Consider the following 17,496-nt stretch of genomic DNA (forward strand, 5'->3'; position numbering starts at 1 on the left):
TAAAAGAAGATTCAGAAGGTTTGGAAACACTATTATCAAAAGTGTTAAGTTCAAATGCAGATAACTTTCCAATTAAAGAATCAACAATAACTTTATCTTTTGAAATGGATCTCATTTCTTGAATAGCAGATACTCTGATAGAATACCGCGGTAAAAGAGTTCTAAGAATTTTGCTGACAATAGAATCATCTTCAATCTTACCTCTGACACTCTTTATTCCACCTACAAATTCCTTAATCCTTTGTCCATATTGAGTTATGTTCTCACCGTCAACCATTTTCATATCATCAAATTTTCCTCTCAAACTCTCTTCCGTTGCCCTTTGTACATGTTCATCAACTCCATAGATTAATTTTAATTTCTCCCATACTTCATTTGCAGTTTCTAATCCATGAACATCAATATACTCAGAGTTAGAAAAAGTACTTACAATTGCTTCAAGAGTCTAAATGTTTTCATGTTGTTCTTTGAGCTCATCTAGTGTCAAGGGACTGGTAGTAGGTGCAACATACTTGGTTAATACATGATTCCAGTACTGTGAACCTATTCCTTTAATGTAAATCTTCATCTGATCACTCCATATCCGACAGTTGTCCTTGGTAAACTTGGGACCCTCCTTCTTCATCATCTTTCCCTCAAGTTGTTAGGCTTTCTGCACACAGAGGACTAATGCTCTGATACCAATTGATAAACCTAGAGGATCTGATTAATACTGAGAGGGGGGATGAATTAGTATAAACAAAAAATGAAACTTTCAACACCAAAAAAGACTTATCCTAGATCTAAAAACATTCAACACTTAAATCAAATCTTCATAAAAGATTTCCTTATCAGATCTAGATAATCATCTCCTCTTATGCAAGCTTATTAATCAGATCAGTCATCAATTCAATATCAGATCAATAAACACAGTTACCAACTTATTAACTGATCAGAATGCTTCAACAATCATATAATCATCAATACCGGTAATCACTTTAAGATCTGTGATAAACAAACATAAACTATCTTTACCGGTTATCAGAAATAAAACATGAACATCACAAGAAAAGCATACCACACATGAACACCATGTTTTTCATGTGGAAACCCAAATAGGGAAAAACCACAGTGGGAATTGGTACCCACAAATATTTTGCACTCTTTCAGAATGTGACGTGTTAGGAGCCAAGCCTGGTTAGAAGCTTACAATGATGCCCTGTTAGGAGCAGACTATGTTAAGAGTCACCCGGTTAAGGGATTTACCTCAGCCCTGTTAGAAGCTTTGATCTATTAGGATCAACCTCGCAAGAGGATTTAGAACTCATATATTGAGTCACCCTGTTAGGGGATTTTACAATGTGAGGCCTGTTAGGACCTACCTGGTTAAGTGATTTTAGCTGTTGTAATTGTTAGAGAACAACGGTGAATGATCTGTGTATAGCACTCTACTACTTTCTTGATCAAATCCAATTAACTTCTAAGTCTGCATCTCTCTACCAGATCTTCTCACACACTGGTTCAGCTTCTCACACTTCTCAAACTCACCGACACTTGAAAACATCAACCTTGATGACATAAATAACTTTTACAACTAGGTCAACATCAAAACCCTAAGACTTACTACATAGATCATCATAGATCTTTACAACTCATTACAGATCATCATAGGGATCATTACAATCAATTAAAAAATCAATATCGACCGTAGAATGATCATAAATCATCACAGCAAGTCGATCTGGTACAAAGTCAAACCCTTAGCACATTTCGCTAAGCACTTTGTGCATTCCCAAGAAATTAGTTCTCCAAACGTGCCAAAACATCTTTCAAACTCATCACGCAGTTTGTGTCGCATTATCATCAACACGTGAACTTGATGTAGATCACCGCCAAACCTAAAATCATTACTGGTTAAGAGAATTCTTTACCGGTCCTTAAACCCTTCTTAAACCCTAACAAAACTTCATCAGAAATTCAAAACATGCCTTCCGGTAATCAACATAGGATGTGGTTCCGATTACATACTAAAATCCATCATAAAAGCTTATGTATCAAACCACAAGTCATCAAACATCGCCAATCACCTGATTCCATCAAAACTCATCAACTTTACCGGTTAAGGTCCTATTTCGCAATCTTGTCGGTAAACTCTGTCAAACTATCAAATTCTTACTCCGTTAGACCAAATCACTTAGCCAACAAGTCAATCACCAAAAACCAACTATAAACATCATTAAACATCAATTGAACCTGATTGACATCAATGACAATATAAGTAACTGATCATGTCATCTTCCCCTACCGATACAATCATCCACCATCATCTCATCTTCATCAGTTATGCCAACACTTCTTGCCCCATTTGGGGATCAAATTTTAGGGGCTGTGGGATCACCTAGTGTTAACGGATCTCCAATTCCTTGACCCCCAATCTTGGATGGGTCCTCTTATTTTTTTCTTATCTCCTCCATCCCCCAATCTCCGACTACATTCAATGTGGTAGTCGACCCCCATGGTGTTACCTGATGACTAATAAAGGGCACTCGATTGTCTCATTTCCTCATTTTTTATTTCACATTTTGGGAGACCCTAAGGCAATTTTTGTGCTTGAGTTGTGTGAATCATTGGTGTGATTTGAATATTAGTGATTAGTGGGTGAGTGTTTTCTTTCAAGCATTAGGGGTGCTTCAGTTTTTTGGTTGGAGGTAAGATTTCTTGTTTTTGGTCTTGTTTTCTTTTCTTTCTTGGTCTTATATGTTTTTAGGTGTCTTCTAGGGTTCCTTTAGCACATCTCTTTATTTCTATTTTTTTTGGCTTGTTTCTGCAGACCCTTCAAGATCTTATCAAGAAGCTTGAAATCATCACTTATGATGTAAGTTATTTATCCACCATCAAGACTATACTTTTTGATAGAAAGGAAAAACTTTTAGTACATCCAAATTATTCACCATACCATTCTAAACAAAACCTTTATTTTAGAATTGAGACTAATACTCTTTTCATAGACAACTAATCATTCTCAATGATCTCTTATATTAAATGTTCTAATTTATATACATGCAATATTTTATTAATGGCATATGTTGGATTATAATACCTTAATATTATAAATACTCAACTTGTTTCAATTAAAAAATAATAATGATAAATAAAAACATATCATCATCATACATAAGGTAGGTAAACATGAAACATCAAATCAAATGCTTCAATTTATATCTGAATCACATTTCACATTAATTTAAAAAAGATTTCATTATAAAATTAGAATTAAACAAAAATAATTTTTAACAATTTTTTAATAATTCATAAAGAAAAAATAAGAGAATTTTGAATTAAATTATTGCATTATCTTCCTCTTAACAATAATGTCCATGCACACTTTTATAACAAGGCAAACAAAACATAATGGAATCTATCATGAATGGTCACCCTCCACAAAATACTAAAATAATTTATGATGTTTGCTTAACAATAGACATTTAACTATATCATATATTGGACAAATATTATTCCAAAATGTTGTTTGTTCCATCATTTAGGATAATGTGAAATTGACATATATTATATCATTAATTAAACTATTACTTCATCATAACGTTGGCATTGTCTAAATATTCCTTGCATGAGTCCTTTTCTAATAAAGCGATGTTTTGTAGCTTTAGTATAATAAGCACGCCCTAAGTACAAATTTAATATCAACTTCCTTTATATCATGTAGAGTAATTAATTTAATTTAAATGGAAAGATAGTATATATGCTTTGATTTAAATTAATTCATTATAGGAGGTTTTCAACTTCCAGTGCATTTTTAAGCTCCATATTTTATATAAATTTATTTTATATTAATATTAAATATAAAATCTGAGGTGGCATAATGGTGAGGTTTTTTATCTCATATGTAAACCTTGAAAGAAGATAGGTTAGGGTTGGATAAATTAATATATAAATTAAAAATAGATATTTTGATAATATATATTTTAAAATAAAAAAATAAAAATTTAAGAGTTGTTGTTTAATAGGTTGAATTTAAATGTGACGAATGCTTTTGTATTATGTTTTTCAAAATATTTTAATTTGTTGAAATTGTCATCGAAACAAATTTTAATTTTATTTAATTTCGATAAACTAGATCCTCTACCTTAATAACATATTGAGAAGATATTTTATAGTTTATAAATATACATTCATAATATTATAAATCTACTATATAAAAATGAAAATGTCTTTTATCTATCCAATTCAATTGTTGTAAAAAAAAATATAAAAAAATTATAAAATTAATTTGAATTAAATTATCTCTATATCTGTAACTTAATGTAATGGTATCTAATTATTCTTTTAGATATTTTTTTTTGTCATATAGCATGAATATTTATTAGATAATGAATAATATTTTATTTAATATTTTTATTAAAAAATTAATATAAAGTTATTATATAACTTTTTGTGTGTGTTTGTGTAATATTTATATTTTAATGCATTTGTAAGAATTTTCTAGTATTGAAATTTTAAATTGTCCTGTTTGTAGGTAGTGTCTTCCTTTATCTCTTATCTTAAAAATGCTGACAAAAATGTACTCTTTAAATAATTGATAAATTTTATTTTGGTGCAAAGTCTTATATTATAACATATTGTGTAGAATTAAATGATATTTTGTCTTATATTAAAGTTTTTAAGTTACAATTATCTTCACTTTGACTATAATTGATATACAATGATCTAATTTAAATGCTTAATATAAAAAACACCTCCAATAAAATCACAAGAAGAATGAAAACAATAATGAGAAATTATTAATTTTATAAGTGGATTGGATTGTGTTATTGGCATTGCATTGCCCTCCTACAGCTAGGGTTCCGAACCAAGGTATGTGTATTTTCGATGGACATCGAGTTGGAGTCTTAGACTATTCATCCAGTGTAGTGGCAGGTGGAAACCAACATCTTATGCTTGTCGTTGGGGTTGGCAATCATTGGGACCACCATGGGAGAAGTGCCCAAGATTTTAGCAAAAGCAAGTTTCGTCGAAGTTTCATTTAGGCTGTGAGGGGTAGGAATATTTTGGCATCGAATGTTTATTCAGGAGAAGGGAGGCCAACAAGAGATAGAAGAAATGAGGTGAATTTCCCTCAAGGTATCCCAGATGCTGAGAGGCTGATTGTGCATTTAAGGGTGGAAATAGTGGATGAAGTCAAAGAAAATTAAAGCTATTTCTCCGAGTTGGGTCTGATTGGGAGATTCAAGGGTTTCCGGCCAAGTCTAGGAGAACTTCATAAATGGATCTCCAAGTTTTGGAAACCCATCCTTAAAGGGGGTGTCCAGATCTTCCCGAGGGCATGTGGTTATTTTGTGGTTGTCTTTGAAAATGAAAAAGATCGTAAGAAGGTCCTCTATGAGTACCAATGGAGCTGGGAGGACAAATATATGTTACTTCTGAAACCATGGTATTTGACTTTCAATCCAACAACATAATCTTTCAACAAAGTGCCAATGTGGGTAAGACTTTTGTACCTTTCATTGCAATTCTGGTTCGAGTCTTGTTTTGAGGTTGTTGGAGATTCACTGGGGAAGTTTTTGGGAGTGGATGAGGGTTCCCTAGGGCTTCAACATATGACCTTTTCCCACATTCTAGTTGAAATGGACCTTAAAAAGGGCTTCCTTGTTGAGGTGTGTTTGAAGTTTGGAAATGCAAAGTGGCTTCAATCAGTTGATTACAAGGGAAATCCTTTTCGATGGCACAAATTCTTTCAGAGAGGTCATATTGCTACAAGCTATGACCAGAAAAATTCATCATAGCAAGGATCATGGTGGAAAAATTCCCCTGTTTCCCACTATGTGGTGGAAAATGAAAAACCAAAAAGAGCCTTCCTATTCACAGGAAAAGGGTGCCACCCAATCACCGAAGGCTTCTCGGGATTGTGCTCCATCTAGGCTTGTCGATGATTCAAAGGCTTTGGTTATTTCTAGTATTAATACTAGCACAAATGGTCCAAAAGAAAATTGTTGTGGTGGTCAGGTAGAAAATGAAGATAAAGTTGGGATCGAGAGCCCAAAGGTAAGGTGTTCTTTTAGGGATGAAGTCAAATTGAAGCTATTGGATCCTCAAGACAAAGTTGAGACTAGGAGACCAAAAGTAAGGCATTCTCCTGAGGATGAAACCAAGAGGAAGCTATAAAAATTTGGGAGACAAGTAAGGTTGGCTCGAGGTGAAGAGGAAGCGAGAAAAAAGAGCTATAGAGGATGTTCCATTCAACATGCTGCTTCACTCTCATGACAAGGATAGATCCAGAATCACTATGTAATGCTTGGCCTATTAAAGGGTGTACTTTGGGTTCCCTATAGGTTTGGGGATGGGGGTCCCCTGTTGTAGCCTCACCTAGTTCAGGCCAAGTTTAAATCTCAATATCTAATAAAATCAAGAAACAATTACCGATAAAAAAATATATAATGAAAAATTATTAGTGACGTCTTCATATAATAATATTTACATGTGTACATCTAAATTATGTGAAAGGCACTAAACAATAAATAAATGAGACAAGTTGAAATAGAAAAAAAATTAGGATTTCAGAATGCACACTTTCCCCTCTTTTTAATGTCTCATCTTCCTCTAATCCCAAGGATTTTTAAGGTCAATAGATGTGGCTCTCAACAAGTAGCATGACCATCAAAATGAATACCTAAGATGTGAGTAGCTACATGATTTATGATGTGTGCAAGATTATCCTAATATAATACTAAAATACCATGATATTGCTATGATATTGCTATGATAAGATGTAAAATGCAAGAGAGTAACAATGCAAAATTAAGCTAAGTACAAGGTGCTCATTGATTGAAAATGAGGGGTATTTATAGGATATCCAAGGTCAAGGCTAAGGTGAAATGAATCAATGGTTAGGATCTAATTTGGAGATATCAAGGGCTAAGGATGGAGAAGTTGGAGAGAAGGTTGGAGGGAGAGACAAGTGTCCAAGAGGCTTCAACAAATGGCCCATGAGAGGGAAAGTGTCAAGGGGGAGAAGACATGTGGCAAAAATGCCATGTGTCCTCATGAGAGAGTTAACCCTCCAAAGGGGTTGGAAAGAGGTTAGGATGTGCAAGTTGGAAGGGATAGGGTTTCTTAGACCTAGGGTTAGGCTGAATGGGTTAGGTTAGAGGGTGATTGGGCTAGGTGGTTAAAGGTAGGAGCCATGTGCTCATTTGAATTTAAAATTTAATTAGGAAATGGATAATTAAATTCAACAAATAATTTATTTGTTCTATTTAATTATAGGAATTGAAGAATTGAATTTGATTGGGGAGAAATTAATTAATTTAGATTAATTAATCAAGGGGGATAATTGAATGAACTATATAAATAAATCCTTAGATTTATTTACAAGTAGAGGACTGAAAAAGAGGTAATTAATTAAATCACTACGTATTTAATCTATTAGGAAGGTTTATTAATTAAATAAATGCATATTCAATTAATTATCTCCAAACTGATTTTGTGTGTAGCAATGTGTGACGATGCATTGATTCAAAGAAAATTTTGATTTGACATACAAAAAATGCAAATGATTCCCCAAACACTAATTGTCAAATGACGATGTGAGGTTGCCTCCTTGGGAGATGAATCGAATATTTTTGAATTTTTAGATTTTTTTCGATTTTTCAATTTTTTAAAAAAATTTTGAAATTTTTTATTTTTTTAAATTCTTGAAAGTTTTACGATTTCTCTCCATAAATTTTTTTAGATATTGCCCTGCCATGGTGATTAATTTGATTTTTTAAAACAATGAGATAAAACATCTCACTTAAATACCCTTTTAACCTCTCCTTTTAAGTTAAAAAGTGTAGTGTCGTAAATTGCACACCCTTGCTAGGGTGGTACAATTTCACACATAGGTTAGCACCTGCCTTAGTGTGTCTTGCATCTTGCATTTCAGATTCCCCTTTGACCATTTAATTAATTAATTTAATTAAATCTAGAGTCATGTTTCATCACTTGACATGTTATAAAGTTGGGCCCTTTACCCTAAGTGTGCCCCTTTTCATTTTATCCTCCAATGAATCATTTAATCATAAACCTTAATTATGTCTTATTTTGACCTTTAAGGCATGATTTCTCATATCAAAACATCTCAAGATTAGTTGTAACTTTGGGATGTGCTCTAATATCATCATATCTAATGGCCCTGAAAATTTGGTGAAAAGTTGGTCAGACCGTGGCAGGAATGCACATGGTCCTCGACTTTTTTCCAAAAATTTTGGGAATATAATCCTATGATATAATAATTCTTAACCCCAAAATATTGGCAAGGAATTAAAATCCTAGGTCGGCCTAAAGATGAAATTAAGATCTAGGGTTTCATACTTAAGAGCTCTTTTTCTTCATTTGAAGGGGTCTTCTTCTAGGAATCTAAGAGCACGTTTTTGGAGTAGAAAGTGCCTTCTTTGCAGCGAAAGAGTATATATTTGAAGTCTTCAACAACATTCAACATTCATCAATCATCATTTCATCAATTGGGGGATTTTAAAGATGTAGGAGAACAATAGGAGATCAATGATTGAAGATTGGCTTGTACCTCTCCCTTGGGGCTGGGTATGGTTTCATGTTGTTTCCATGTCTTTATATGAGCTTCATTTTGATTCATATTCATCCTTTAGATCACTTTGCATCATTTCTTTAGAGAATTTACTTTGTCAATTGTAAGCAATTAGGGTTTACTCTTTAGGGTTGTAGGTTGTTTGCTTTTATTTTAAGATCTTGCACACACACAAGGTTCTTGCACCAACATTTTCAATACATTATCGGCTATTTGTGGAGCTTTTAATCACCAACACAGGGGTTTGACTAAGGAAAAACCCCATATAACCACCCAAAACCCTTTTTTGCAAATTTAGATACAGGTTCGGATTTGAGCATCGCCGAAAGTTTCAGGACCAGAGGAGCGCACAAAGACAGTTTTTTAATGCAGATTTCATCAGAAACCTAGAGGACAAGGGTGTGGTACCCTGGTCTTGCCTAGGATAGGGGTGTGGCACCCTGGTCCTTCCTATTTAAGAGTCATGGTACCTTGGTCCTGCCCTCTGTTAGCAAGATTTGGTAGAATAGTCTCTTACAAGCTATAGAACTTACTTTGTCAATTGCAGCTCCAGACTTGCAGAATCATGACAGTGGCGTGGCACCCTAGTCTTGAACATTTCTGCTTAGGTTTTAGACATAGGTGCACCTCTTCTTTTGTCTCCTAGTCTATACTTTTTAGTAGTATATCAATTATCCTTTGATTCACATTTCCAGATTAGGGTTTGCTTGCTTACTTGCATCCTAGGTTAGATTGCATTTTTGAATCATTCCTCTATCATTTATAAAAATGGAATTGAAAACCTAAGAGGTGATCCTCATCTCTCTCTTCCACACAAGAAGTATCTCGAAGTGTATCACCTCCTAGGCTCTTTTGTATTTTGTGAGTGTGTATGAGAGTGGGATTAGGTTTTCCATACCTAGTCTCACTTTTTCCCCTACGCATCTTTGGTGAACCCGACATGAAACACGATTGCATTTTTATTACATTGCATTGTTAGATCTAGATTTGATATCTTTTCATTTTTCTTTAGAAACATAAAATTCAAAAAAAAAGTGAAAAAAATTCAAAGAAAAAGAAAAAAAAAGGTGAATTCCCTTTATTTGCTTGCATTGTGTGTTTTCATTTCAATTTAAAAATGTCAGATTTCTATTTGCAAGATGTTCATGCTTTTGATGATGTATGCAATTTTGTTGATTATGAGTTTAGTAAGGATGAAATAGATGAAGCTCTAGATGAGTTTTTGAACCCTAAGCCTTCTAAACCCTCATTTTGCCAAAAACTAATTCACCTTGTTATTATGTCATTTTGTGGTGATGAGAAAGATAAGTTGAATGATTCCTCTCATGGGTATATTCCTATCAACTCCTGCAAAAAATCTAATGACATGGTTGACCTTCACAATTCCCTTTATGAGGTTGTCTCCTTTTGAGTCCAAAGATAAGCCTTTCAATAACTATGATCATGCTTTATTAGACGATGCCCTAGATGACTTTATGTCTTTGCCTAAACCTTCAAACAAGAGTAATGCATCTAAAAGGTTAACAAATATGATCAATGTGAATGAACATAGCAAACCTCTTTTTGTAGTCCAAGGTGCTTGTCCTTCTCCAACTTCATCTCTTCCTAATCAACCTCTTTTCACGGTTCAAGGTGGATATAGTTGTATGCGGGAAAAGTGGGTTGATAAAACTTAATATGTGAAAATATAATTAAATACTAGTCCACACACACACACAGGACTTCTTGGTGCAAGCTATGGAGTAACGTAGTGTTACTCAACTTCCCAAGGTGCGTCCCATGGTTCTCTATCTCACAATGTCCCTCAAACCAACGTTTTTGCTCTCAGATCACTGAGCAAAATGGTTTAGGGATGGCAAATATGAGAACGAGAGATGCCTTTGCTAAATTTAGTATGAAATAGATGTTAAGCTATGTATGATGCTAAAAATGCAATAAACTAAATGATAAGATGACAGGGTTAGTATGAATACTATCCTAGCATACTGTATTTAGTCTATGATCGAGCTAAATGATAAAGATGGTAATCTAAACATGCATATTTAGTCTAATTCCTGATCTAAAAGAGGCTAAATGAAGAGCATAAAGATGATGAAAAAGCTTGAAAGTATTTGAGCATAAGTATAATGCTTCAAATTTGAAAGATGATTGTTGAGAATGGAGGAATGAGAGCTCTATTTATAGCATAAACAGGGCAATGGATGGTCAAGATTGAATAGTTTAATCAAGGGCCAAGTTTGAAAGTTGGGGATCCATGTGCACAATTTGCACCAATGACATGGTGACAAATGTCAACATAAGATTGGGTTGAGAGAAGAGGTTGGAGGCATTAATGGCCTGAGAAGACCTCATGGTTATCTAAAGGCTAAGGGTCAAGTTTAAATTAAGATTACCCACTGGATTAAGAGTTAATCCAAGGATAAACCTTTGTGCAAATGATTAAGAGATAATCATGGTCAAAGCATTAATGGCTTTATGAGACCCTTGGGTTGGATAGAGGTTGAGTCAAAACAAATGTTTTAACCATGTGGGAGGGTTTGAATTAACCATTAATGGTTATTGGAGACTTTGGGGATTAAGTGGTTGAAGGTTGGAAGCCTTCAATGGTTTTCAAAGACTTTAAGGGTTTTGGTGGTTGAAGGTTGAAAACCTTTGATGGTTATCAAAGACTTTAAGCCATTTGAGAAGTGACTTCCCTTTGCTTAGGGATGTGACAAAGTTTAGAGGAGGACTTAGGTTAATTAGAAGCGATTAGAAGATTCTAGAAGGGATTAGAAAGGGGTTTGGGATTTTGCAAGTGGATGGAGAGATAATAGGATTTAATTGAAATAATTTAATTCATTCAATTTGGTTGTAATTTGGAGAAATTAAATAAATTAGATTTATTCAATTTAGGATAACTATTTAATTAAATTTGAATTTAATTAAAAGTGGATAGGGGGATTTAATTGAATAAAATGATTTATTCATTAAATGGTATAGTGAATTTAATTTAAATAAATTGAGTAATTTATTTAATTAAATAGAGGAATGTGGATAGTTTAATTAAATTGGATTTAATTAAATAGAGAAATGAACATAAAATATTCATTTAGGAATGTGGTCATTTTTATATGTCTACATTTTGACCCTCTTTGAAGTGACGTGTGTGCACATGTTATTTCAAAGAAAATGATGTGTTTTTGTGATTTTATGATCAAATGCAATTTTTGTTGTGTCGCTCTTATGATTTGTAAGTTGTGCCCCAGATTTGATTCGATGTGTGATACCAGATTTGATTTGATGTGTGATGCCCCAGATTCGATATTTTGATGGTGATGCCCCAGATTTGATTTGATGTGTGATGCCCCAGATTCGATATTTGTGTCATGCTGTCATGATTTTATGTAGTTGTCCAATATGAGTGTCGGTATAACTTGTTTTGATGTGAGATATTTCAAGTTATGTAGATATCAATGTGTTGTTCTGATCAAAATATGATTTATTTGCGTGTTCTATTTCAAGTTCGATGTGGGAAGCCTGATGTGTATTACAAGCCGATATGGGTTGGAAACTTGAGTTGTGTTACAAGCTAATATGGGTGGGAAACTTGAGTTGTTTTACAAGTTTATGTGATTTTGGTACTTGAGTTGTTTTACAAGTTTATGTGATTTTGGTACTTGAGTTGTTTTACAAGTTTTGATATGGTTTTTGAGAACTTGAGTTGTGTTACAAGTTGATATGAAATGATAGGTTTTTGAACTTGATGTAGATGAGCAAATTTGTTTCATGTTGTTGATGTAAGTTTGATTTTGATATCTTTGTTTTGATGTGGAAACTGATATTGGATTTGTTTTGAGATTTGATATGATAATGCCCCCTCGGGAGATCGTTCGTGCACACAAAGCATGAATGATCTCTCGAAAGAAGAAGAATGTTGTTTGAAAGATGGAAGAGTAGATAGTGATGGCATGCATGGGTTTGATAAGATTGATTAGATTGATTGGATTTGAGATTAAGATTGATTTCAGGTATGACACCTCCTGTATAAGACATGGATGATCGAGCGTCTGGTTTCAAGAATGATACTGCCTGTATAAGACATGGATGATCGAGCGTCTGGTTTTAGGAATGATATCGCCTGTATAAGACATGGATGATCGAGTGTCTGGTTTCAGGAGATATCCTGTATAAGACTGATCAAAACACCTGGTTTCAGGAACGATATATCCTGTATAAGAGCTGATTAGAACATCTGGTTTCAGGAACGATATATCCTGTATAAGAGCTGATCAAAATATCTAGTTTCAGGAACGATATATCCTGTATAAGACATGATAGAAGATAGTTTGGAAGAATGATGAAGATAGTTTAGAAGAATGATAGAAGATAGTTTGGAAGAATGATGAAGATAGTTTAGAAGAATGATAGAAGATAGTTTAGAAGAATGATAGAAGATAGGTTGGAAGAATGATAGAGATATGAAAGTGAAGAAAGATTCCATGATGATGTGATAGATATGCATGTGAGGGATGCAATGATGAATGATGAATGATATTTTGAAAATGAGATGTAGGATATGATATACAACTAATTGTAAAATGATATGCAACTAATTGTAAAATGATATGCAACTAATGCTTCTTTTTTTTTTTTGGAGCATCCTCGTCCTGCATTTGCCATCCGATATAGCCATTTGTTTTCTTTCTTTGTAGATATCATCATTGAGCATTGATTTGTTTAGGATATGTTGAAAATTTATACAAGCATAATGGTATAATTGAACCATAATGACCTGAGAAAAATTTACATGATATTTGATTTTGCAAGATAGCACAAGCGTCAAGGTATAATTGAACCAGGACGACCTGAGTGCGTATTGCGTAAACATACAAGAGTTAACCTTTGTCCCATACAAATCTGAAATGTCCTCAGCGATATGCCACCGGATTTCTTCATAGGACAAATTTGCATGGTAAAAGACTTCACTCACAGATAGAAGACAAATAAAACATCACATTCCTTCCTTGCTTCTCTAGTCGTAAGACATCCTAGAGGTGCTCAGGAGATATGATAAGCAAAAATTAACAACCATAAGTAATCATGCATGCTATTGGAAATGTATTCTTGTCAATTAAAACATCTTGCAAAATATATCTTTGTTCAATTGAAATCAGTTCAAGTTCGTGATGTTTAGCCTTCTTGCATTGTCATTTGTCATTTGTTGGTTGTTTTGATCCTTGTTGTCTTGCTACGTTTTTGGTCTGATGTTGAAAATCTTGAAGGCGAAATGCCCCAAGCGAGGTCAGGATTTTGCCCCTTGTCGTTGATACTACTTTGATATGGATATGTATACTGATCACCAAGCCATGGTGGGATATTATTTGGATAATTGTTTCAAATAAACCAAGGACAGTGACTACACTAAGTATGTCCAAGATTGATAAGCATTTGTGAATTTCTGGTGATGCCTCAGATGGGTGGATATGATATGTACAATATGATTTGTGAACCCTGTAATACCATCAATTGATAAAGATAAGGCTAACTAGAATAAAATCCAGCAGTCATACTGATTGATGTCATTGTTATGATTTGGTTGATGATTGATGTATAAAAACTTATTTCTCTTGATGAATTTGGAAAAACTAGGTTGTTGTTTCTTCAACGTGATGTTACGATAAAAGTTCTTTCTTCTCAGAATAAGGGGATTAGTCATGCATGAGTGATCAATGGATTCCTTTGATTGGTTTGGATTCGGTTGATTCTTGTTTTTGAAAATTTCAAATCTTACTCTATCAAAGTGAAGGTTTAGATGCCCCTTCACGACAAAGTGTATCAAATGATATGGATAAAAGCCTCCCGATCTGGAAACTGGATTTGACAATTTGAAAATTTTAAACAAGTGTTTTTGAGATAAAAATCCGTAAGATGGTAAAGGATTCTGTTGATACTGATGATGAGGTCTCCAGATTATGATAAGAGAGACATCTTTTATCGTGCGATTTGTTTAGGATTCTGACAACTTTTGTTTTAGCACAAATTGAGCTTGAGAAATAGTTTTAATGGTTTGTTTGTCACTCTGCTTTGATGAAAAATGATGTTTGATGGATGGATTGATTATCAAGACTTGATGATTGATGGAAATGTCTAGTTTCAAAGAGTGAGTACCCCGTATAAGACATGTTTGATGTTGATGTTGATTTCAAGTAATGAATTGATTAACAAGACATGTGATAAGTTTGATTGTAGACTTTGAGAGTTTTCCTGTTGTTGATCTGATTTGATGGATGTTCCATGTGTTCATGCTTTGATTTTTTTTGTTTTGATTTTTTTGATTTTTGTCGATTTTTAGTTTTTGGATATTTTGATTTTTTTGAGTTTTTGGATATTTTGATTTTTTTGAGTTTTGGGATATTTTGATTTTTTTGAGTTTTGGGATATTTTGATTTTTTTGAGTTTTTGGATTAGAAGAAAGATGTATTTGGTTGCCCCAATGTATATCAAGACGAGGAATGGATGAATGAATGACTGAACCATTGAGGTGGAAATAGATTTGTTGTCCATAGTTTTGATCAAGATCAAGGATGAAAAAGGGGATATGGATAGAGATAGGATATAGATAGCACTGGATGATGGAAGCAATGAATAGATAGGATTGATAGATATGGATTAGAGTGAAGCAAGATTGTAGAAAGAATTGGAGGATAGAAGAAATGAATATATAGGATAAGGGATATGGATTAGAGGATTTGGGAGATATGGTAGGAAGAATAGAGTAGATGAACTTTGCCCCCAAGCATAGAGGTTTCCATTTGCAAAAAGGTGATATGTAAGATTGTCATAGTATTTAGCACCATCTGAATAGTGTTCTCGAACTTTTCAAAGATAGAGACCCAACCCACACTTAGAACCTCTGGAAAATTCAACTGAACATTTCTAGCAACTAGGAAGTAGACTCAAAAGGGAAGAAGAATCCCAAACTGGATCAAGGTACTTAGTTCTTTGATTACCCATGTGTGTGCAAGTGGGTTCATTCTGGCTCATATGATCATTGTAATCTTCAGAATCCAACATGGCTAGCTACATGAGTTACCTTAACTTCAAAAGCATCCTGGATAGAGCCTCGCTGCCAGCGAGCGTCCATAGCCCCGATGAGGTTATCGTTGTAATCTCACAAATATTGCTCCATTGTCAGCCAGGCGTCCATAGCCCCGATGGAGTTACTTGCATGTTCCCATAGCCAATCATTTTGATATTGCATTTCATTGCATTTTGCTTTTCTTGATATTCATTTTCTTGCTCATGCTTTTGATATTTTTTTATTTTTTTTTCTCTTTATTTTTCTTGCATTGGCTTGTAAGTGATGAAACTTACATGGGTGTGATAATTACAGTGGCGCTGAAGCAAGATTTTAGATTTTTCACTAGCCATGTCTTCAATTTAAGAGATCACAATGATTTTTAGAGCAATCGATTAAGTGTATGAGATATAGTAATCAAAAGATGTCAGTACCAAGATACGATAAGTGGTTCTTTTCTGGATTGAGTGTGTATCCCAACCAAAAGAAAATGTTAAAGAGGAACAACTTCAGATTCTGAAGCATTTCATGAATAGATATCTAGGAAAAGGACTGAACATGAGATTCGAGCATGGGCAAGTATGTGACAAAATGACACAAATGCCTATTTCACAGATGAAGGATGTATGCAAAGGATTGAATGATAGGGATGGAAGGATAGAAAAGAGGTGTTGGATAATAGATAGAATGTTTGAAGATTTGTGCAAGGATAGAGGGAAATGTATTCAGGATGAGTGTTGGTACTTGAGAAGTGATGAAGAGATGGAGGAAAATTGAATTTTGGGACAGAAGGACCCAAAATAGATAGAGGAAATGATAGAAGAAGTTTTGGAAAGATGTTTAGATAGAGGATTGAAAGAATTTCAAAGATGTGCTCCTCATTGATCTTTCTTATGGATCATTTGAGGTGATGGATTTGTGGATGGAGGGAAGTAAGGACCCAAGATGGATGGAAGGGATGGAGAATTCGATTGTGGAATGAAAGGACCTAAGATAGATTTGGAGGATGAAGAGATTCCTTGATCTTGATCTTGACTTGGAGTAGGATCATTTGAGTTTGTGCTTTTCTCTTGATTTTGAATTAGAATAGTGGAGGATATGGAAGGAATATCATGATTTTGCTTAAGAGATGGATGTTGAATGGGACTCTGCTCTTGAGATGAAAGAGGGTCATTGTGGATGGAATACCAAAATTTTAGGGGATCATCATAAGATTCTTGACAGGTGGGATCTTGATCAAAGATGGGATCAGATTGGAGAGCCATGATATTGTGATCTTGATTTAGGCTAGGACTCATTTCCTTTGACTAAGTTTCCTTTTTCTTGGTTTGATGATGAATGGTTATACGAATGATAAAAGTTGATGTTTTTGATAGTTTGATGTAGAGAAATTTACTCCTGTTGATAAGGGTCCTAGGACTAGGTTGTCTCTTCTTTAACTTAGTTTTGTGATGAAGACTTGTTCGTCTCAAAATATGAGGAGTGGTCATACACGAATGATCAATGGTTTCCTTCGATGTTTGGATTGAGATACTTCGTTTGGAAACTTAAGTCCACTTTTATCAAATGAAGGTTTAGATGCCCCCTCACGACAAAGTGTGTCAAATGATATGGATAAAGTCTCCCGATATAGAAACTTGATTTGACAACTTAAGGTTTAAACTTGGTATGTTGTTTGATAGAATCCTTTAGATGATGGACCTTTTGATCAAGGTGATGATAATACCTGATTTTGATAGGATAAAGTCTTATCTTTAGCTAGTTTTGGATTTGACAACTTTTGTTCTAAGACTGACTTGTTTGATTTGGAAATGATTTCTCTGGTGTTTTGATTTGATTTCTTGTGACCCCATTTGAT

Source organism: Cryptomeria japonica, chromosome 4 (assembly GCF_030272615.1).
Source record: "Cryptomeria japonica chromosome 4, Sugi_1.0, whole genome shotgun sequence".
Classification (NCBI taxonomy): Eukaryota; Viridiplantae; Streptophyta; class Pinopsida; order Cupressales; family Cupressaceae; genus Cryptomeria; species Cryptomeria japonica.